Genomic DNA, 24,688 nt, shown 5'->3' with positions numbered 1-24,688 from the left:
GCATTGATCAGATAATTGATGCTACGGCGGGTTGTGACCGTTTGTGTTTTTTGGATGCTTACTCTGGTTATCATCAGATCAAAATGTCAGTTAAGGACCAGGAGAAGACAGCCTTTATAACTCCCTTTGGAGCCTTCTGCTATGTTTCCATGCCCTTTGGACTCAAGAGTGCCCAGGCAACTTACCAGCGATGTGTTCAGAATTGCCTTCATAAGCAAATTGGGCGCAATGTCCATGCATATGTAGATGATATTGTGGTCAAATCCAGAAAGGAGGAGACATTGATAGATGATCTACGAGAAACTTTTGACAATCTCCGGGTCTACAAGATGATGCTCAATCCAGAGAAGTGTGTTTTCGGTGTCCCGGCAGGCAAGCTCTTAGGCTTTCTAGTTTCAAACAGAGGCATTGAGGCTAATCCGGAAAAGATTGCAGCGATTACGTCCTTGGCTAAACCGGCGTATATTAACGATGTGCAATGTCTAGCCGGCCGGATTACAGCCTTGAGCCGGTTTATCAGCCGCCTTGGAGAGAAGGCCATTCCCTTATATCAGATGCTCAAGAAAATGGATAACTTTATCTGGAGTGAAGCAGCTGATAAGGCGTTTGAAGATCTGAAGAAACAGCTCGTGAAACCGCCCGTACTGGCAGCACCGATCAATAAAGAGCCCTTATTATTATATGTGGCTGCTAATGCCCGGGCCGTCAGCGTATCCATTGTGGTAGAGCGCAAAGAGCTTGGCAAAGAGTATCCGGTTCAACGGCCGGTTTATTATATCAGTGAGGTGCTCATTGAGTCAAAGCAGAGGTATCCGCATTGACAGAAACTGGTGTATGGGGTGTTTATGGCAAGTCGGAAGCTCAAACACTAATTTCAGGGCCATCCTATCACAGTAGTCAGTTCAGCTCCTCTGGGTGACATCATTCAAAACAGAGAGGCAACTGGCCGGATTGCCAAGTGGGCCATTGAGCTTGGACCCCACGGGCTCAGATATATATCCCGCACGGCGATCAAGTCCCAGGCACTCGTAGATTTCATCAACGATTGGAAGGAACTACAGGCACCTGAGGAGAAACCAGATAATACATATTGGACTATTCATTTTGATGGGTCCAGACAGCTAGAGGGTTCAGGGGCTGGAGTCGTATTAACTTCCCCACGAGGTGATAAGTTTTGTTATGTCCTCCGTTTAATGTTCCCTTGTACTAACAATGCAGCTGAATATGAGGCCTTACTCCACGGTCTTCGGATGGCTAAAGAGATGAATTTGAGCCGGGTTAAGTGCTTCGGTGATTCAGATCTAGTGGCTCAGCAAGTGTCTGGCACTTGGGATTCTAAGGACCCACTCATGGCTTCATATCGGCGAGAGGTGGACACAGTGGCCGGTCACTTTAAAGGTTATCAGGTGGACCATATAGACCGGCGGAAAAATGAAGCGGCGGTCGCTTTAAGTCGTCTTGGTTCCCAACGTAAACCGGTTCTGCCCAATGTCTTTCTTGATGTATTGCACAATCCGTCAGTCAAAATACCAACTGAAGAAGATTTGGCAGTTCCTGATCCGGAGGCTCAATTGGTGGCAGCTTTGCATGCCATACCGGATTGGACGATCCCATATCTAGATTACATGAACCGGGGTGAGTTACCAGCTGAGGAAACGTTGGCTCGACAGATAATCCGGCGTTCCAAGTCCATGACCATACTCAATGGGGAGTTACATCGTTACAGTGTTTCAGGAGCGATTCAACGATGCGTTTCTCCTCAAGAAGGTTGTGAGATTTTGCGAGAAATTCATGAAGGGGATTGCGGTCATCACGCCGGTTCAAAGTCATTGGTTGCTAAAGCTTTTCGCCATGGTTTTTACTGGTTGACGGCCCATACTGATGTGGAGGATTTAGTCAAAAGATGTGATGGATGTCAAAAGTTTGCCCGCCGTGCGCACGTTCCGGCTCAAGAGTTGCGGATGATTCCAATTACGTTGCCGTTTGCCACTTGGGGGCTGGATATGGTTGGACCCTTCAAGCGCTCCAAGGACAAGAAGACCCATCTGTTAGTAGCAGTTGATAAATTCACTAAATGGGTAGAGGCAGAGCCAGTCAGCAAGTGTGATGCAGCCACAGTGGTTCAATTCCTCAAAAAGGTGATATTCCGGTTTGGCTTTCCACATAGCATTATAACAGATAACGGCACTAACTTGTCAAAAGGAGAGATGGAAGAATTCTGTCAACGTGAGCACATCCGGCTTGACCTAGCATCAGTGGCTCACCCCCAATCTAATGGTCAAGCGGAAAGGGCAAATCAAGAAATTCTGCGGGGCATCAAACCAAGGCTTATGGTTCCCTTAAAGCGGACGCCGGGTTGTTGGGTCGAGGAGCTACCTTCTGTGTTATGGAGCATCAACACCACACCCAATAGATCTACGGGTTACACGCCTTTCTTCATGGTTTATGGAGCAGAGGCAGTTCTTCCTAGTGACATCCGTCATGATTTGCCCCGTGTGGCAGCTTATGTTGAAGCTGATAATGAGAAGGCACGTCAGGATTCTCTGGACCTGTTGGATGAAGAGCGGGATCTTGCAGCAGCGCGTTCAGCGATTTATCAACAAGATCTTTGACGTTATCACAGCCGCCGGGTTAAAACTAGAACCTTTCAAGAAGGTGATTTGGTGCTCCGGCTCATCCAGGATCAGACTGATATGCATAAGTTATCCCCCCCTTGGGAAGGACCCTTTGTGGTCAGCAAAAATTTGCACAACGGATCCTACTACCTCATTGATGTTCGAGAGCATGAAGACTCACGTCAATCGGAGGAGGAGACAAAGCGGCCATGGAACATAGCTCTCCTTCGGCCTTACTATACTTGAAGCCATAGGCTTTTTCACCTGTACATATTTATGACAGTGTATATACCATATAATAAACCGGAGCCTCCGTTATAAGCAGGGTATCTGTTCTTTCTTATATCATATGTGTGCTTTTACAAGTTAACGGTCAAAGCAGAGTCTTTGTTAAACCGGATTTAGCAACTGCATAAAGATAAAGAAAATCACTAGGGGGCTTGGTCATGTTTGAACCACATCTACACCTCTTGATACGCTTTTCAGCCACACAATGACAAATTTGTGGAGCCAAAGAGAGTATTGTGCACTATACAAACTCAAACATAGGCACATGCTGAGCATCGCTCACAAAGTTACTTGGGGGCTCTTTTTTGCAAAGCAATAAAGAGTTTGAAAGGACCCTCGTAATTGGCTATCAAGCCACGGCTTGGAAGCCTGGTATATTCACCTAAAACCCCGGGTTAACCTGCCTTCATCAAGTAAGCCACTCCTATCCAGGTAATCCTGGTATGACCCATCGAACGTTTGGCAAATCAATCTTTTACAGACCCTGAACTTGTCATAGTTAAAACGGTGATTGGTTAATTGGAGGCCCATCTTAAAAGGCTTTGTTAAATGGTTTAACTCAGAGGCCTGGCAGCCCATGAAAAGCCTCGATTTGGAGCCTGGCAGCTCATAAAAAGCCTTGCATATTTTCCTATTTGCATTTTGTTTGTTGACAATCATAAGTATTTTTTGATAAACCGGCATCCTTGATCCGGCTTGCTTTCGAACCACCAGCTGTTGGCTCATGATCAGTTATAAACCGATGGTCACTAACCCGGTATGGTTTGACTAAATCACCAGTGTTATGAAGAAAATCCGGTAGGTATACCAGTTCGGTTTAATAAATAGACTGGCATTTTGGAAGATGAGATTATCAAACGTATCGGGTTGGTGTTAAACACGTTTGCTGTATACACGTTTGCTCACTCAATGAGGTATGTTCTGTACATTATTTTTTGTACAAACACTTGGTTATTCAGCTCAAGTACTATATACTTCTTGGATATTATGACATGTTTAGCGGTAAACCGCTAGACACTTTTAAGTTTTTGTACCCAGGAAGGCAAGTCATCATAGATTATGCATAAAATACATCCTGAAGGGCGGCACAGATTGTCACAAAGGGCTACGAAGCATGCTCGATGGCATGGCAGATAAACAAAGTTTCAGCTATCCTATTACATGAAGCTTTAAAGCGGCTCAACAGTGCCATTGTTTTTCACAGTAGCCATATAAACCGACGACCGGATCAAGACTCTTCCTCATGATGGTTTGACGGTTGCAGATCAGTTGGTGCACGCACTTCTTCACCCCCCCCCAGCCGCTGGAAATCAGCCGTTGACCAATCGATTCCGGTTAAGGCTCGGAATACTGCTTCTTCATGGATAAGATCAGAAGGGTTAATATCAGGGGCATAAGTGTGCTTACGAATCGGAGGCACAAGTTCTTCGACTTCATGGATCTCGACCGGCTGTCTTTTCCCTTCTGCATCATAAAATGGTTGAAAATGGGACAAATCGGTGTCTTCAGCTAATTTGCTGGCCGCTGGTCGCATCTGTTTGGTCAACCGCCGAAGATCATCATTGTCAAAGTTTGAACCGTCTTCTTTAACGCATGGATACCCTTTAATGATATCCTCCGCTTCAAGATCTGGAATCCAGGCCTTGGCTCGAATAAGGGCAGTTAATGCTCCGGCTCTTGCAGCGGCTCTCTTCAACTCGGCAATACACGCCGGTAACATGCCCAACTTCTCAAGAGTTTCCTTAATCAACGTTGGCGCCGGTTTGTTATAGGCTGCTATACTAATGGCTCGCTGAGATCTAGAGTATAGCTGCTCAACCAATGTGTATGCCGCTTTGAGCTTCATCCGCATATCTGCACCAAGATGAGTGATCCGAGTTCCTGCCAAAGATTTTGTCAGCATCGTGGTCAGTTTTAAGATTCATTGCCTGATGCAACATACATAAGCAGATACTTACCAAAGATAGCAGAGGTCATAGCGTTGATTTGGCGCTTCAAACCGGCTAATTCTTCAGCCACCGGTTTCAGGGCTTCCTCAGCATCTGCGTCTCTTTTGGTCAAACCGGCTTTTTCGGTTTCCCATGCAGCACGCTCTTGATTGAAGGATTCTTTCATTTTTTCCATTCCGGCCAGGGCCTGGGTCAGCTCCTCTTTGGCTTTTGCAGCTTCGACTTGTTGCGACTTCACATTTTCTTGCAAGTCAGAGTTTTTGGCATCTTTGCTTCTCAGTTCAGCCTGCAACATTGAAGGTATCTTCAACAAAACAACATATATATGCACTAAGTATAAAGCATATAACAAGTTATCCACTTCATACTTGGGGGCTAATGCTTATTTGCTCTCAAATACTACCTTCTATGCAAGTCTCCAGAACAATGCAAGCATTATCCTTGACACTTGGGGGCTAATGTACGTTTGTTCTTAACTAGCGGTATGGATTAAAACCCGGATTAACTTGCCAAGTTAAACCGGCCTTTGGGGGCTATGCTACAGAATGTTACCTCATTTTTCAAACATGAGTTTTATCTATGATTGAAGACACGCCTTGGCAAAGATTAATGATAGGATGCTTAAAGTGTTACAAAGACCCGGTTTATGATTGACAATCAGAAAACGGCTCTTGGGGGCTACTTGTAATAGTATTTCAGCTATAAATCAATGTGCAAGGGAGAAGAATTTACCTCATATCGTTCTTTCATCAAATTCACCAAACCGGCTTCATAATCCCGGTTTGAGTGCAGACGGTTCAAGAAGTCGGAATGAAGCTCATCAGCGTTAAGATGAGCATAGTTTGATAAGTCGCTGCTCCATTTACCTTTATCCCTGGCAATTTGCTCTTCTTTGGCACTATGCTGAGCCAAAATGACGGGATGACCAGGAGAACTGTGGCCGGCTCCGGTAATAATAACATCATCGCTTTGGCCTTCAAGATTTTGGGCGGATGATGATGGAATTTCAATGTCTTTCATTGGATTAGCCCGGTTTGGTTCTGCCGGTTCAGCATCAGGGGCGGCAGGCTCAACATCTATGGGTTCGTCAGTATGCTGGCCGTCAAGGGGCGGATCATCAAAAGTTGTTTCAGGATGGAGGCCTTCCGGTTCACCTGTTTGCTCCGGTTCAACTCTTGGTTCTTCTTCTTCGGCAACAGGGTCTTCTGGCGGATTAGTGACCCGAGCTTTCTTGCTAGGTCTATCTTTGGCCCTACAAACAGAATAAAAAGAGTTAACATCCTATTCAAAAGATATAGGGCACATTGAAAGGAAAGGTTTTTCGTAACTCACCCAGCCACAATTTTCAAAGGAGGGAGTTGAGTTTCTGTCGATTCACCGGAATAAGAAGGAGGTGTCACCTGATAATTTGAATCGGACGGATTACGAGGCTGTCTGAAATAACCTGCCTTGGGGTAAGAATGGTCAGAAGTAGGAGAGACCTCAGACCGACGCTTCCGAACCAGAGTATCAGGTAAACCGGTAGAGGTGACCTGCTGGCCACTGTGCCGAGTTGTCCGGCGAGCCTCATGCTGTTGAGTCTTCAAAATAAATGTTGGATCCAAGTGAGCAAGAGGATGAGAAAAGCTTACTTTCCGGATTGTTTGGTGAGGTTTTTGTGTTGGCATAGAGTCTGAACCGGAGGAAAGGGTAATTACCTCTACGTCCTCAGCATGACTAGCTTCGGCCTCCTCCTGAGGAAGATCATTGTTAACAAGATGCATAAAAAGAGAGCCAAGTGAGTCAAGTTCTACCTCAGCTTCTGGGCCATCGGTATCATCATCAAGCTCCATATTAATCCGGTCAGCCGGTTTCCGCTTTGATGTCCGTTTTACGGCTTTGGTCTTCGGGCGGGTTGGCTTGGCCACTTTGTCTCCAGTGGGCTTTGCCGCTTTCTCTATGGATTTCCATTTCCAGAAGGGGTCATCACCCTATACATATAAAGAAGAAGGATTACAGCTTGTATAAGTCAAAGATATTAGAGATGAAGAGGAAGTGTAATGCTTACAACAGGCGGTTTGTTCTTGGTGTAGAAGGGACTCAGGCCGGTTTGACTAAAGACCAGTTTCGATTCACTCAGAATCTTCTTTACACCTTCAGTAACTTCTTCCTCAGATAATTGGATATTGCAGTGGCGTTGAGGATCGTCAACCTCACCGGTATATTCGCACATTAAACTGGGGCCCCGGCTTAGCGGCAAGATACTCCAGGATATCCAACAGCGTACAAAATCCACACCTGTTAAACCGTTTGCCATAAAGGTTCGGAGCTTGGCGATTTGAGGAGCATATTTTGCCCTTTCTGAGGAGCTCAGGCGTTGTGGCATTGGGTGAGTATTGGATAATCTATGATCTCGGAATCCGGGGAGGGGATTCTCATCCTCAAGCGAAGTGTCTCTGCAATAGAACCATGTTTGGTTCCATTCCTTTGGGTGACTATGGTGTTTGGCATGAGGAAATTCCACTTCTTTCCGCTTTTGAATCGAAACACCACCAAGCTCTGTATTCGGGCCATTCACAAACTCTGTGCGCCGGTTTAAGTGAAAGAAATCCCGGAACAATTCGGCAGTTGGTTCTTCCCGTAAATAGGCTTCACAGAAGACTTGGAAATTGCATAAGTTGGAGACAGAATTGGGGCCAATATCTTGTGGATGCAGTTGGAAGCTGGCAAGCACATCTCGATAAAATTTTGACCCTGGCGGTTTGAAACCACGGCTTATATGGTCAACAAAGATTACCACTTTGCCTTGTCTTGGGGTTGGAGGATTCTCAGTTCCTGGGGCTCGCCATTTGATCTCAGTTTTCTTAGGCAGAGAGCCGATGCTAACCATCTCATCCAGTTGAGCTTCAGTAACCCGGGAACGAGCCCAGTTGCAGGCAGTGAATTGTTTGGCCATTGCAAAGCGAACAAACTGAAAATAAAAGGCCGGTTTATAAATTATGCATGATCATACACAAGAGACAAGGGAGTAAGAAATGTACTGATATAATAAATGGTACAACCCGGAGACTAGTATAATGAGAAAGAAGATAATACTAGCGCAGGATTGATCCGACACTGTTAAACCGGAGTATATTTGTGAAGGTAATATGCTCTTCCGGTTTATCAGAGGGCTAATGGCATGGACTATTTATCCAATGTCATATCGCTTATATTGGCGTGAGGAAAAACAGATCTCACAGTGATGTATAATACTTTCGGATCCAGAGATAAGACAGAAAAGCAAAAATAATTGGATCTTGAAGGGGTACAGAACTGAAGCAATTTTTGACAGACAGATCAGTTATTTGCACATAAAGATTTGGGATGATCATGGTAGGTAAGCTACAGTAAGAGATGTATCAAGCATGAAGTGTCCATCTATTAAAGGAAGAACATGGAAGAACAGCACTGATGAACTTCGGAAGAACTGCGAGGAATATCGAAACCCTAGAACAGATCTATGGTGAAAAAAGCAGAGCTTACCGGAGCTAGTGAAGAAGAGGAAGGGTGCCGCGGTTCTCTGGTGCGTTCAGGGCGATGCAGCGGCCGAGGTCGGAGCAGAAACGATGGTCGACGGTGGCGGCGGAGTTCCAGAGGTTGAGCGGCGCGAGGAAGACGATGCGAAGAGGCACGGGGGGAACGGTGAAAATGACCCCTCGTTCCTATTTATAAGGCAAAGTGAAAAATGGCAAGTGCGGGAATCGAGGAGTCCAAAAAATGGATAAGTTAATAAAGGTGTTGCCTCGATAGCTGGATATATATTAAATGAAGGAAATCTCCGATATCAACGGATGGATGATGTCAGGACGGTTTATCGTAATTTTGAAGTATGACATCACGGAGGTTTACAAGATAAAAAACGAAGACAAGAGAGAAGATTTTTTCTAAAGTGTGGAAGATTGACATGAACAAGTTCAAACCAATCTGGGGCCTAATGTTGGGGATATTACTACCGGAGGTAAACCGGCCTTGGGTAGCCGGGTTGACTCTTTGAAGATTAGAAGCCCATGAAGATGTAAAGATGTTGGTGCTTTACGGAGGGCCCAAAGGCAAGTTATAGTATGTAAATGTAAACCGGCCCAGTCATGTAACTTGTATAGTAAGATAGAAAGAGAGAGGCCGAACCGGATACGTTTATAAACCGGCTTCGGGACTCTGTAGCCCGGTGGGCGTCAACCTATGTATATAAAGGGACGACCCGGTCGCGGTTTAGGGACAGAGAACAACAACTCGAAAGCCAGACAAAGCGGATTCGCTCCCTGGCCTTCGAAACCCTAGCAATACCAATCACAACTAGACGTAGGCTTTTACCTTCATCGAAGGGGCCGAACTAGTATAAACTCCCGTGTCCCCTTGTCCGGTTTAACACCTTTAAGTTAACCCGTCGCGATGGCTCCACAACTAAGTCCTTTCATGAGGACATCTGCCGTGACAAACCCACGACAGCTGGCCTAGCGGTTTAACACCGGACGGGTCAAAAAACACCCGGTATATGTCTTTATGAATTGTCATATTGGAAAAGATAAACAAGGCTGAAAAGAAACCTGTTCGTGAACAACACTGTCAAACCTGTGTTTCTGGACTACCGGTTTTCATGATCCAATCTTTTTGAGAAGTCAATGCTTCCATACACCTGATGACTATCATGCCTTGGGGGCTTATTGTCAAATAGTCAAACCGGCTTAATTAAAAACCATACTGATAGTTTAGATTTGAGACAATAAAAACCAGTAAGATAGCCGATTTCAAACAACATAAATTTTGGGGGTTTTTGATTCTAATACAATTAGTAAACCGGACCAAAGCGGTTAAGCTAAGATTCAAATACAATCATATAGCCCCCAGTGGCTTTGGCGTTGCGCAGATCAAGAGGGTACCGATAGCTATGTTCTCTTTGGTTCGAATACAACCTAGGTTTGAACAGGAAGCCCCCAAATGATCTTGAGAGGTTTTTAACGACCCTGATTTGAATACGATCCAAGTCGGACTCAAAAGGGGTTAAGCTATTATTCAGATACGATCAAGAAGCCCCCTAGTGAGTTTGGCTTTGAGCCGATCAAAAGGGTTACTACAGCTATGTTCTCTTTGGTTCGAATACGACCTATGTTTGAACAGGAATCCCCCAAGTGATCATGAGGTTTACAGCTAGATTCGAATACGATCATAAGTCGGCCCAAAAGGATAAACTAGGTTCAGATATGATCAGCTCCTTAATAGTCATTTAAATAATGAAAATAGTAAAGATATATGACCTTCAAAGAGAAAACAGACAGAAGTCCTGCGTTATTACTTATCATAATATATACAACGTCAAAGTATGTACATGACGAGAGTCGGTAGCTCAGGTGTAGTACGGCCGAAGCTGAGCAATGTTCCACGGCCGGCGGGTCTCCTCCTCCGACTTACGTGAGTCTTTGTGCTCTCGAACGTCAATGAGGTAATATGACCCATTGTTTAAATTCTTGCTGACCACAAAAGGTCCTTCCCAAGGCGGGGATAGTTTGTGTGCATCCGACAGATACTGAATGAGCCGGAGAACCAGGTCACCTTCTTGAAAGGTCCTGGACTTAACCCGGCAGCTATGATAACAATGCAGGTCTTGTTGATAAATTGCTGGTCGAGCCGCCGCCAAGTCTCTCTCCTCATCTAACAAGTCAAGTGCATCCTGTCGGGCTTGATCATTATTAGCTTCAACGTAAGCCTCCATGCGAGGCGAGTCACGACGGATGTCACTGGGCAGCACCGCTTCTGCTCCATAAACCATGAAGAAAGGTGTATAACCTGTAGACCTGTTAGGAGTGGTGTTGATACTCCACAGCACCGAGGGTAATTCCTCTACCCAACAACCCACGTCCGTTGTAAGGGAACCATAAGCCGGAGCTTGAGACCTTTTAAGATTTCCTGATTTGCTCTCTCAGCCTGACCATTAGATTGAGGGTGAGCTACAGAAGAAACATCAAGCAGGATGTGCTCTCGTTGACAAAACTCCTCCATAGCACCTTGGGACAAATTAGTGCCATTTTCAGTGATAATGCTGTGTGGAAAACCAAAGAGAAAAAATCACCTTTTTCATGAACTGAACTGCCATGGCTGCATCACACTTACTCACTGGCTCTGCCTCAACCGATTTTGTGAACTTGTCAACTGCCACTAAAAGATGTGTCTTTTTATCCTTGGACCTTTTGAAAGGTCCAACCATGTCCAGCCCCCAAACTGCAAACGGCCAAGTGATTGGGATCATCCGCAATTCTTGAGCCGGCACATGCGCTCGTCGTGCAAATTTTTGACATCCATCACACCTACTGACCAGATCCTCTGCATCAGCGTGAGCCGTTAACCAGTAAAAACCATGACGAAAAGCTTTGGCCACAAGAGATTTTGACCCGACGTGATGACCACAATCCCCTTCATGGATCTCACAAAGTATTTCTTGACCTTCTTCAGGAGAAACACAACGCTAAAACGCTCCGGTGACGCTGCGATGATACAACTCTTTGTCAGAAATCGTCATTGACTTGGACCGCCGGGTTATCTGTCGGGCCAGGGTTTCGTCCTCTGGTAACTCGCCACAGGTCATGTAAGCCAGGAATGGTACTGTCCAATTTGGAATAACATGAATAGCCGCCACTAACTGTGCCTCCGGGTCAGGAATGGCCAAATCTTCCTCTGTAGGCAACTTAACAGACGGGTTACGTAAAACATCCAAAAAGGTGTTAGGTGGTACCGGCTAATGCTGAGATCCCAACTGGCTTAAGGCATCGGCCGCTTCGTTCTTTCTGCGGTCAATGTGTTCCACTTGATAACCCTTAAAATGCCCTGCAACAGCGTCGACCTCGCGGCGATAAGCCGCCATGAGAGGATCCTTGGAATCCCACTTGCCTGACACATGTTGAGCCACCAAATCTGAATCGCCAAGGCACCGGACCCGGCTCAGACTCATCTCTTTAGCCATTCGAAGACCATGGAGCAAGGCTTCATATTCTGCTGCGTTGTTAGTACAAGGAAACATCAATCGCAACACATAACAAAACTTGTCCCCTCGAGGAGAAGTTAAAACAACTCCAGCCCCCGAGCCTTCCAACTGTCTGGACCCATCAAAATGAATCGTCCAATATGTGTTGTCTGGTTTCTCCTCTGGCATCTGCAACTCTGTCCAAATGTTAATGAAGTCAACTAGCGCTTGAGATTTGATCGAAGTACATGGCATATACTTCAAACCATGAGACGGAAGTTCAATAGCCCACTTGGCGACTCGTCCTGTGGCTTCTCTATTTTGAATGATGTCTCCTAGAGGAGCAGAGCTAACCACAGTGATTGGGTGACCCTGAAAGTAATGTTTGAGCTTCCGGCTTGCCATGAACACCCCATAAACGAGCTTCTGCCCATGTGGATATGTTTGTTTAGATTCAATCAGCACCTCACTGATGTAGTAAACCGGCCGTTGGACCGGATGTTCTTTGCCAGCCTCCTTGCGCTCCACAACAATGGCCACACTGACAGCACGTGAGTTAGCAGCTACATATAACAACAATGGCTCTTTCTCAACCGGAGCAGCAAGAACCGGCGGCTCAGCGAGCTGTTTCTTCAGATCCTCAAAAGCAGAGTTAGCAGCATCGCTCCAGACAAAATCATCCACCTTTTTCATCATTTGATACAAAGGCATCGCCTTCTCCCCTAACCGGCTTATGAACCGGCTTAAGGTGGCGACGCGACCCGCCAAACGCTGAACGCCATTGATGCACACCGGTTTGGCTAGAGATGTAATTGCCTTAATTTTCTCCGGATTAGCCTCAATACCTCTATTAGACACCAAAAAACCCAAAAGTTTGCCAGCTGGGACTCCAAAAACACATTTGGCTGGGTTAAGCATCATCTTGTAGACCCGGAGGTTCTCAAAGGTCTCCTTCAGATCAGTTACCAAGGTTTCCTTCTCTCTGGATTTCACCACTATGTCATCCACATAAGCATGAACATTACGCCCAATCTGACTATGAAGACAATTCTGTACACATCGTTGATAAGTTGCCTGGGCACTTTTCAGTCCAAAAGGCATAGACACATAGTAGAAAGCTCCAAATGGAGTGATGAAAGCCGTCTTCTCCTGGTCCTTAACTACCATCTTGATCTGATGATAACCTGAATATGCATCCAAAAAACTCAAACGCTCGCAACCCGCCGTAGCATCAATGATCTGATCAATACGAGGGAGAGCAAAAGGATCGGCTGGACAAGCCTTGTTCAAATCGGTGTAATCCACACACATACGCCAGGTGCCATTCTTCTTGAGTACAAGCACCGGGTTAGCCAACCACTCTGCGTGAAAAACTTCAACAACGAACCCGGCCGCCAAGAGCCGGGCCACCTCTTCTCCAATCGCCTTGCGCCTTTCCTCGTTAAACCGTCGAAGAAACTGCCTGACTGGCTTGAACTTCGGATCAATATTAAGAGTGTGCTCAGCGAGTTCTCTCGCGACACCCGGCATGTCAGAAGGTTTCCATGCAAAGATGTCCCGATTCTCACGGATGAACTCGATGAGCGCGCATTCCTATTTTGGATCCAAGTTGGCACTGATGATGAACTGTTTGGATGAGTTGCCAGGCACAAAATCAACCATCTTGGTGTCATCAGCTGACTTAAATTTCAACACCGGTTCATGCTCCATAGTTGGCTTCTTCAAAGACGTCATGTCTGTCGGGTCAACATTATCTTTATAAAACTTTAACTCCTCTGTCGCACAAACAGACTCAGCATAAGCGGCATCACCTTCTTCATATTCTAGGGCTATTTTCCGGCTTCCATGTACTGTGATGGTGCCTTTATAACCCGGCAACTTGAGTTGCAGATACACATAACACGACCGAGCCATGAACTTGGCATAAGCCGGCCGTCCAAACAGAGCTTGATATGGGCTTTTGATCTTAACCACCTCAAAAGTTAACTTCTCAGCCCTGGAATCATATTCATCCCCAAAGGCTACTTCTAGTTCAATCTTACCAACTAGGTATGCCGACTTACCAGGCACAACACCATGAAAAATAGTGTTGGATTGTTTAAGACTCTTATCAGTTAACCCCATCTGACGAAACATCTCATAATAGAGGATGTTGATGCTACTGCCTCCATCCATGAGCACCTTAGTGAACTTATATCCACCCACCTGAGGTGCCACTACCAAGGCCAAGTGACCCGGATTATCAACCCGGGGAGGGTGATCTTCCCTACTCCACACAATAGGCTGTTTTGACCACCTCAAATAATGTGGAATCGCTGGCTCAACAGCATTGACAGCCCTCTTATGAAGCTTCTGGTCCCTTTTGCATAAACTAGTGGTAAATACGTGGTACTGCCTACTATTCAACTATTTTGATTACTCTGATACCCGGACTGTTGCTGCTATTGCTACTGATTACTTTGGCCGGGTTGCTGATTATAGTCACCCTGGTTACCCGGATGGCCCTGACCGTGAAAACCGCTCCCGCCTGAACCGGCGCCCGGGCCATGAAAACCACCTCCGCCTGAACCGCCGCCAGGTCCGTGGCTACCATCAAACATGTTGGAATTTTTAAATGCCTTCATGATCATACAATCCTTCCACAGATGGGTAGCTGGCTTCTCCCGGGTGCCGTGTCTTGGACAAGGTTCATTCAGTAGTTGTTCGAGGGTGGGACCTGACCCACCTGACCGAGGAGGTGGCCTACCCTTGCGCCGTTGGTTGTTGCCCTATGTATTGGTGTTAGCTACAAACTCGTCAGCCTTACATTTATTACCTCCTTGATTCACCGAGTTATGCTGGTGACCCTTGCCGTTGCCGTTCTTCCCTTTCCCTTCCCTATTTTTTCTTCATCAGATTCGGGATCCTTGGTACTGTCAGAATCGGCATATTTGACCAGGGCCGCCATCAACTGGCCCATCTCGTTACAATCACGCTTGAGCTGCCCCAGCTTCTGTTTCAGAGGTTCAAATCGGCAATTTTTCTCCAACATTAAGACCGCAGAGCTGGCATCCAACTTATCAGATGAATGTATTATCTCCTTGACCCGGCACACCCAATGGGTCGTGGACTCACCTTCCTCTTGCTTACAATTAGTCAGGTCCATGATTGACATAGGTTGTTTACATGTATCCTTAAAGTTCTGAATGAACCAGACTTTTAACTCCGCCCATGAGCCGATGGAATTGGGCGGCAACCCTTTCAACCAAGTGCGAGCCGTTCCATCCAACATCATAGTGAAATACTTAGCCATTGCTGCATCGCTAACCTCCAACAGCTCCATCGCCATCTCATAACTTTCAATCCATGCCCCAGGCTGCAAGTCGGCCGTGTAATTAGGCACCTTACGAGGCCCCTTCAAGTCTTTTGGCAAGCGCTCATTATGTATAGCTGGTACCAGGCAAGGGACACCTCCTGTTCTTGTGGCTACTCCTGCCTCAACAGAGGTTGCAGGATAAACCGGAAAAGCTTGATGAGCCGCTTGCTCAGCTGCCAGTTGAACCGCCCGCTCAGCCTCTTGATGGATTCTCTCCTAATCCGCCAAGTTAAGGGCTCCACCCTGCACCGGCTCATGCCTATGCGGTTGGTTACGGCGTTGAGCGTTGCTCGACATAGCGGCTGAGTCCATATGCCTGCTATAGCTCAGGCTCCGGCTTGGGCGAGGGGTTGAGTGGATTCTGTCTCGACTATAAGAGTATGCATCCTGCTGCGCCAGAGCCGTTTGAAGAAGTTCTCTCACCCTTCGTGTTTCAATTGCTGTTGGAGAGTCGCCTTCCATCGGGAGAGCTGGTACGTCTCCGTCGTATCTACTTTTCCAAACACTTTTGCCCTTGTTTTGGACTCTAACTTGCATGATTTGAATGGAACTAACCCGGACTGACGCTGTTTTCAGCAGAATTGCTATGGTGTTATTTATGTGCAGAAACAAAAGTTCTCGGAATGAACTGAAACTTCACGGAACGTCTATTTGGAAATAATAAAAAATCCTTGCAAAAGATGAAGACCAGGGGGCCCACCACCTGTCCATGAGAGTGGGGGGCGCGCCCCTACCTCGTGGGCCCCCTGGAGCTCCTCCGACCTCAACTCAAACTCTATATATTTGCTTTTGGGGAGAAAAAAAATCAGAGAGAAGGATTCTTCGCGTTTTACGATTCGGAGCCACCGCCAAGCCCTAAAACCTCTCGGGAGGGCTGATCTGGAGTCCGTTCGGGGCTCCGGAGAGGGGAATCTGTCGCCATCGTCATCATCAACCATCCTCCATCACCAATTTCATGATGCTCACCGCCGTGCGTGAGTAATTCCATCGTAGGCTTGCCGGACGGTGATGGGTTGGATGAAATTTATCATGTAATCAAGTTAGTTTTGTTAGGGTTTGATCCCTAGTATCCATTACATTCTGAGATTGATGTTGCTATGACTTTGCTATGCTTAATGCTTGTCACTAGGGCCCGAGTGCCATGATTTCAGATCTGAACCTATTATGTTTTCATGAATATATGTGCGTTCTTGATCCTATCTTGCAAGTCTATAGTCACCTATTATGTGTTATGATCCGTTAACCCCGAAGTGACAATAATCGGGATACTTACCGGTGATGACCGTAGTTTGAGGAGTTAATGTATTCACTAAGTGTTAATGCTTTGGTCCGGTATTCTATTAAAAGGAGGCCTTAATATCCCTTAGTTTCCAATAGGAGCCTGCTGCCACGGGAGGGTAGGACAAAAGATGTCACGCAAGTTGTTTTCCAAAAGCACGTATGACTATATTCGGATTACATGCCTACATTACATTGATGAACTGGAGCTAGTTCTATGTCACCCTATGTTATAACTGTTGCACGATCGATCGCATCCGGCATAATTCTCCATCACCGATCCATTGCCTACGAGCTTTCCATATATTGTTCTTCGCTTATTTACTTTTTCGTTGCTATTACTAGCATCACTACAAAATACCAAAAACATTACTTTTGCTACCGTTACCACTACTATCATATTACTTTGCTACTAAATACTTTGCTGCAGATATTAAGTTTCCCGGTGTGGTTGAATTGACAACTCAACTGCTAATACTTGAGAATATTCTTTGGCTCCCCTTATGTCGAATCAATAAATTTGGGTTGAATACTCTACCCTCGAAAACTGTTGCGATCCCCTATACTTGTGGGTTATCAAGACTATTTTCTGGCGCCGTTGCCGGGGAGCATAGCTCTATTCTTTGAGTCACTTGGGATTTATATCTGCTTATCATTATGAAGAACTTGAGAGATCCAAAAACCAAGATTTATCCCACAACTACGAGGGAGGTAAGGAACTGCCATCTAGCTCTGCAATTGATTCACCTTCTGTTTTGAGAAAGCTTGCGACACCTAACCTGCTTCTGCTATTCGTTCTGATATGTCACATGTTATTGATGATGCCACTTCTGCTATGCATGATACTTATGATCAAACTACTTCTATGCTTGATACTACTATGCCACTTGGTGAATTTCTTGATGAACAACTTGCTAGGTGAGGGAGACCTGGATTAGGGGGTGTTCGGGTAGCCGGACTATACCTTCAGCCAGACTCCTGGACTATGAAGATACAAGATTGAAGACTTCATCCCGTGTCCGGATGGGACTTTCCTTGGCGTGGAAGGCAAGCTTGGCGATGGGGATATTCGAGATCTCCTACCATTGTAACCGACTCTGTGTAACCCTAACCCTATCCGGTGTCTATATAAACCGGAGGGTTGTAGTCCGTAGGCAATCATCTCCATATACAACAATCATACCATAGGCTAGCTTCTAGGGTTTAGCCTCCTTGATCTCGTGGTAGATCTACTCTTGTGCTACTCATATTATCAATATTAATCAAGCAGGACGTAGGGTTTTACCTCCATCAAGAGGGCCCGAACCTGGGTAAAACATCGTGTTCCCTGCCTCCTGTTACCATCCGGCCTTGACGCACAGTTCGGGACCCCCTACCCGAGATCCGCCGGTTTTGACATCGACATTGGTGCTTTCATTGAGGGTTCCTCTCTGTCGTCGCCTTTAGGCCCGATGGCTCCTTTGATCATCAACAACGATGCAGTCCAGGGTGAGACTTTGTTCCCCGGACAGATCTTCGTCTTCAGCGGCTTCGCTCTACGGGCCAATTCGCTCGGCCACCTGGAGCAGATCGAAAGCTATGCCCCTGGCCATCAGGTCAGGTTTGGAAGCCTAAACTACACGGCTGACATCCACGGGGACTTGATCTTCGACGGATTCGAGCCACAGCCAAGCGCGCCGCACTGTCTCGATGGACATGATATAGCTCTGCCGCCGAACAGCGCCTTGGAGGCCGCATACGCATCGGTTTTGACCATTGATTCGGAGCCTACTGTGCCGATCGAGGATCAGCGGTTGGACGCTGCCTCAGGGGCTGCGATCTCAGAGGCGATCGAGCCGAACGCTAGCCCCGCACTCTGCACTACCCGTGACTCCGAGGATCCGGACTCCTCCCCGGACTCCGAACCCCCCGCGCCCCTGCCAATCGAATCCGATTGGGCGCCGATAATGGAGTTCACCGCCGTAGACATCTTTCAGCATTTGCCTTTTGGCGACATCCTGAATTCTCTTAAGTCTCTATCTTTATCAGGAGAGCCCTGGCCGGACTACGGTCAGCGAGGGTGGAATACGGACGATGAGGAAATTCAAAGCCCACCCACCACCCACTTTGTAGCCACTGTCGACGATCTAACCGACATGCTTGACTTCAGCTCTGAAGACATCGACGGCATGGACGACGATGTAGGAGACGAACAGGAACCAGCACCTGTAGGGCGCTGGAAGGCCACCTCATCATATGACATATATATGGTGTACACTCCAAAAGATGGAGGTGGCGATGGAACAGTGGGGGATGACGCCCCCAAGAAACAGCCAAAGCGCCGGCGTCAGCGGCGCCGCTCTAAATCCCACCAAAACAAAAACGGTGATTCCGGCACGGGAGATAATACTACCCCGGATAGCACCGAAGAACACCCACCTCAGCAAGATTCGGCACAGGAAGATGGAGAAGCCAGCCCTCATGAGAGAGCGGCAGACCGAGAGGTCGAGGATGATAACTATACGCCTCCCTCCGAAGACGAGGCAAGCCTCGATGACGACGAATTCATCATACCATCAGACCCCGCCGAACAAGAGCGTTTTAAACGCAAGCTTTTAGCCACGGCAAGCAGCCTCAAGAAAAAGCAGCAACAACTTAGAGCTGCCCAAGATTTGCTAGCTGACAGATGGACTGAAGTCCTTGCGGCCGAAGAGTATAAACTCGAACGCCCCTCCAAGAGTTACCCGAAGCGCAGGCCGCTACCCCGATTAGAGGAGGAAGCACCTACATCACCAGCGCATGACATGGCAGACCGGCCACCTCGCGGCCGCGACAGAGAGGCCTCTCGGCCCTCCACCCAAGCCATGCCCCGACGCCGCTCAACTAAGGCACGGGAAAATGCGCCCGACCTGCGAGACATACTTGAGGATAAGGCAAGACAAACAAGATCGATCTATGGATCGCGCAGGTGCCCTACGGCATGTGATAATGATCTTGACTCCGGATACAACAAATCCGGCCGGGCCAAACACAACAGACATAGCTCTTCCAAGCTGCATCGTGATATAGCCCAGTACAGAGGCGCCGCACACCCGCTATGCTTCACGAATGAAGTACTGGATCATAAAATCCCAGAGGGTTTCAAACCTGTAAACATCGAATCATACGATGGCACAACAGACCCGGCGGTATGGATCGAGGATTATCTCCTTCACATCCACATGGCACGCGGCGATGATCTACACGCCATCAAATACCCCCCGCTCAAACTTAAAGGACCGGCCCGGCATTGGCTTAACAGCTTGCTAGCAGACTCAATCGGTTCTTGGGAGGACCTGGAAGCCGCATTCCTCGACAACTTCCAGGGCACTTACGTGCGACCGCCGAATGCCGACGACTTAAGCCACATAATTCAACAGCCAGGGGAATCGGCCAGACAATTCTAGACATGGTTCCTAACAAAGAAAAACCAGATAGTCGACTGTCCGGACGCAGAGGCCCTAGCAGCCTTCAAGCATAACATCCGCGACGAGTGGCTTACCCGGCACCTGGGACAGGAAAAGCCGAAATCCATGGCAGCCCTCACGACAGTCATGACCCGCTTTTGCGTGGGAGAAGACAGCTGGCTAGCTCGCAGTAACAACTTATCAAAGAACCCCAGTAATTCGGATACCAAGGACAAAAGTGGTAGGACACGTCGGAATAAGCAAAAACGCCGCGTTAACAGCGACAACAATGAAGACACGGCAGTCAATGCCAGATTCAAAGGCTATAAATCCGGCCAGCGGAAAAAGCCATTCAAAAAGAATACTCAGGGCCTGTCCAGTTTGGACCGAATACTCGATCGCTTGTGCCAGATACATGGCACCCCCGAAAAGCCAGCCAGTCACACTAACAGGGATCATTGGATGTTCAAGCAGGCAGGCAAGTTAAGGGCTGAAAACAAAGACAAGGGGCTGCACAGCGACGACGAGGAGCCCAAGCCGCCGAACAACAATGGACAGAATGGCTTTCCCCCACAAGTGCGGACGGTGAATATGATATACGCAACCCACATTCTCAAGCGGGAGCTGAAGCGTGCGCTACGGGACGTATACGCGATAGAGCTAGTCGCCCCAAAGTTCAACCCATGGTCCTCCTGCCCGATCACTTTTGATCGAAGGGACCATCCCACTAGCATCCGCCATGGCGGCTTCGCCGCATTGGTTCTCGACCCAATCATCGACAGATTTCATCTCACAAGAGTCCTCATGGACGGCGGCCGTAGCCTGAACCTGCTTTATCAGGATGCAGTGCGGAAAATGGGCATAGATCCCTCAAGGATTAAGCCCACAAGAACGACCTTTAAAGGCGTTATACCAGGTGTAGAAGCCAACTGTACAGGCTCAGTAACACTTGACGTGGTCTTCGGATCCCCGGACAATTTCCGAAGCAAAGAGTTAATCTTCGATATAGTCCCGTTTTGAAGTGGCTATCACGCCCTGCTCGGATGAACTGCATTCACAAAGTTCAATGCGGTGCCGCACTACGCATATCTCAAGCCCTAGATGCCAGGCCCTCGAGGAGTAATTGCGGTCAACGGAAACACCAAACGCTCCCTCCGTACGGAGGAGCATACGGCGGCTCTCGCAGCGGAGGTACAAAGTAGCCTTCTCAGGCAATTCTCCAGTCCGGCCATTAAAAAGCCAGACACTGCCAAGCGCGCCCGGAGTAACCCACAGCAGGACCGCCTGGCACACTCTAAGCAAGCGTAGCAATGCGGCCCCAACCCCAGCTTTCGCGACATAGCGAAACCAGTACCTCGCGCACATAACTACGCCCTTGAAATACCATGGGCACAGGGGAAGGGGCACAATAACGGCACGCCCAGAATACGGCTTAAAACGTACTGGGGGTTGCCGGATTCCTTTTTTTTAATTTTTCTTACTTTCAGGATTCCATACTTCGGACGACCTGTTCGGCAATTCGACCGCCGCACAAACGATGCAAGATCCAGGGAGGCAGACAAGCCATGCCGCATTATGGAACTCCTCGGTGGTCTCTGTTACGAGCGGTATACCTGTTTTAAATACAATTCCGCGGCCTGCCCCTGGTCAGGACATACTGAATAGTCCAATATCTTTTGCTTACCGCACTATTTGTATCGTTCGGCTTTGATAAATAGCCTCTCTATAAACAATGCATAGCTTTTGTCTATTTTCTACATTACTCTCTTTTATATATGTTCATTAATGATATGATTGCACCCGTACACTGTGGTACGGCAAGTACGCCAGGGGCTTCAGTACCCTTTAATATGGTGTGAGAAGTCCGTACACTTTCACAAGTGTGGCACCCCGAACTTATAGCACTATATGCATCGGCTCCGAATCATGATTTGGGTCAATAGTTGGGTTTGCCCGGCTCCTATGTTTTGGTGCCTTACGTTCCGCTATATCGGGTAAGGTAGCACTAGGAGAACCACTGCGATTGTGCCCCGGTTGAGCTGGGTTAAGCACCTCAGTGGAGAAAGCTAAAACTGACTGTCATGATGAGGCGAGAGACCGGTCGCTGTTCGAGAGGTTTTTCGAGTCCCTAAAGACTTATGCCGCTTCGAGCGAGGAGCCGGATTTGTCCGGCCAAGGCGTGGATAGCGCCCCGAACTCGGTCTTCCGAACTAGGGGCTTTGCCGAAATTTAAAATTATAAAGTTCTATGGCTAAGTGAGAGTGTTCAAGCATTATAGTCCGATTGCCTGGTTCGTTGTGCTGAGCGCCTCCCTCGAAGGACCCAACTATGGGAAAAAGAGCGCTCAGGTTTATCCCGAACACCCCAGCACTAGTGGCCTGGGGGCAGAAGCTGACGACTGGCCATCTCTCAATTTATTGATAAACGGCCGCACAGAAAATAATATTTTAAATTCAACAAGCATTGCTTAAGAGCCTCTGAACAAGTTTTTAGCGCACAGGATAAAAACGAGCGAGTTTATTCAAAAATTACATCCTTGGTACATTCATCCGCCACAAGGCGGGCACCCGCAAGAACATCCTTGTAATAGTTCTCGGGCTTGCGATGCTCCTTCCCCGACGGCGGCCCGTCCTTCACAAGCTTCTCACCGTCCAGCTTACCCCAGTGCACCTTTGCACGTGCAAGGGCCTGACGGGCACCTTCGATGCAGACGGAGCGCTTGATGACCTCGAGCCTTGGACAGGCCTCCACCAGCCGCCACACCAGCCCGAAGTAGCTCCCAGGCAGGGTCTCTCCGGGCCACAGCCGAACTACGAAGCCCTTCATGGCCTGTTCGGCCGCCTTGTGGAGCTCGACCAGCTGTTTCAGCTGGTCGCTCAAGGGCACAGGGTGTCCGGCCTCAGCATACTGAGACCAGAACACCTTCTCTGCCGAGCTACCCTCTTCAGCTTGATAGAATGCGGCGGCGTCGGATACACTGCGGGGAAGATCTGCGAATGCCCCTGGAGAACTCCGGATTCGGGTAAGTAACAAGTAGTTTACTTTTATATTTCTGCTTTGCATAAAGAATGCCTTACCCGCTGCTATCTTCTTCATCTCCTCCAACTCTTGGAGGGCCTTTTGGGCTTCGGCCTTGGCAGACTTGGCAGTGTCAAGGGCCGCCGCGAGCTCGGACGCTTGGGTCTTTGACTCAAGCTCCAAAATCTCATGTTTTTTCATGAGAGCCTGAAGCTCTTGCTGCACCTCGCCAACCTGAGCCCCAAGTTTCTCTCGCTCGGTGCGCTCCGCGGCCGTTTTCTTTTCGGCCTCGGACAACGCCTGCTTGAGGGTCGCCACCTTAGTCGTGGCCCCTATAATAAGCAGTGCAATCCTGTTATTTTTTGCAATCAAGCCTCTCTATAGGCACTTTTTCTGTAAGGTATTTCCTACCTTATTTTTCCTCGAGCTGCCGCTTGGCAAGGCCAAGCTCTTGCTCGGTCCGCTTGAGGTCCTATTTCAGGACACCCACCTCCGCAGTCAGTGCGGCGGTGGATAGCAGCGAAGCCTGCATACGCATATTGACTCTTTTTGTTAGACTCCTGCGAAATTTAATAGATCCTCTATTCGGCTTTTCTTTCTGAACGCCAAACAGAGCATCAGGGGCTACTGTCTATGCGGTTATGTTTTTACATATTTTTACTTACCTCGAAGCCTGTTAGAAGGCTAGCACAAGCTTCAGTCAGTCCGCTCTTGGCGGACTGAACCTTCTGGATCATCGTACTCATAATAGTACGGTGCCCCCTTGTCGATGGAGGCGCTATCAAGCACCTCCAGCAGATTGTCCGGCACCTCCGGTTGGACGGAGGCTGCTGGCTCAGAAGGCTTGCTCCTCTTGGAAGGAGTTCGCCTACCGCGGTCCGGAACTGTGGAAGATTTCGGCGCGGTGTCCGGCACAAAGCCGGACTTGGAGCCCTGGGGGGCCTTATCCCCTTCACTCCTGGAGTCCGGGAGGTTGCCTTGCGGCTCCTCTGGGACCACCTCCTCCTGCCCCGGAGCTTGTGGCGACGCCACTTCGGCGTCGTCTGCAGTGCGGGGGGAGATAGCTGGCGGAACTGAGTTCACGTCCGATGAGTCCAGGGAGCTGCTCGACGATTCGTCGAATTCGGCCCGGGGCGGACTGCATAATTACATTCGACATTAGGGAAAGCTGTGCAACAAAGGAACGTCATGAGTTATTCTGATATCCGAACTTACGATTTCGCCTGACGCTTGGCCCTGTTTGGCCACTCCTCTTTGCCCTCTTCGGCGTTTGGGGCGTAGTTCGGCGGAGGGGTCTTCCTTTTCCTAGACCCCTCGGCCTCCCCCGTTGGGGCGGCCTTCCTCTTCTCTCCTCCCTCCGCTGGGGGGGGAGAGCTTTCTTCTTCCTCCTCCCCGTTTTCGCGGGAGGAGGGCGTCTCGGACTCGTCAGATGACGAGTCCGACACCACCACGTTGCGGGCACTCTTTCGAGTCCCCATGGTCTTCTTCTTCTTGGCCTTCTTCTCCGGCACCACATAAGGCGCCGGAACCAGCAGCTTCACTAGTAGAGCTGGGGCTGGGTCTTCGGGCAGCGGGGCCGGACAGTTAATCGGTCCGGATATCGCCCGCCAAGCCTGTCAAAGGTAAGGGAGTTTAGATCCCGCATAGAGTCAAACTATGAAGAAAGCTTAACATCCTGTAAAAGGTGAAGATATCTTACCTCGCTAGCGTGATGCTGCGAGCTGTATCCGCGGTCCTCGGAAGCGGATGCGGGAGCCTCGGCGCCCTTGAATAGCACCTTCCAGGCA

The sequence above is a fragment of the Triticum urartu genome, chromosome 1 (assembly GCF_003073215.2).
Source record: "Triticum urartu cultivar G1812 chromosome 1, Tu2.1, whole genome shotgun sequence".
Taxonomy (NCBI): Eukaryota; Viridiplantae; Streptophyta; class Magnoliopsida; order Poales; family Poaceae; genus Triticum; species Triticum urartu.
Note: the sequence above shows the minus strand (reverse complement) of the source record.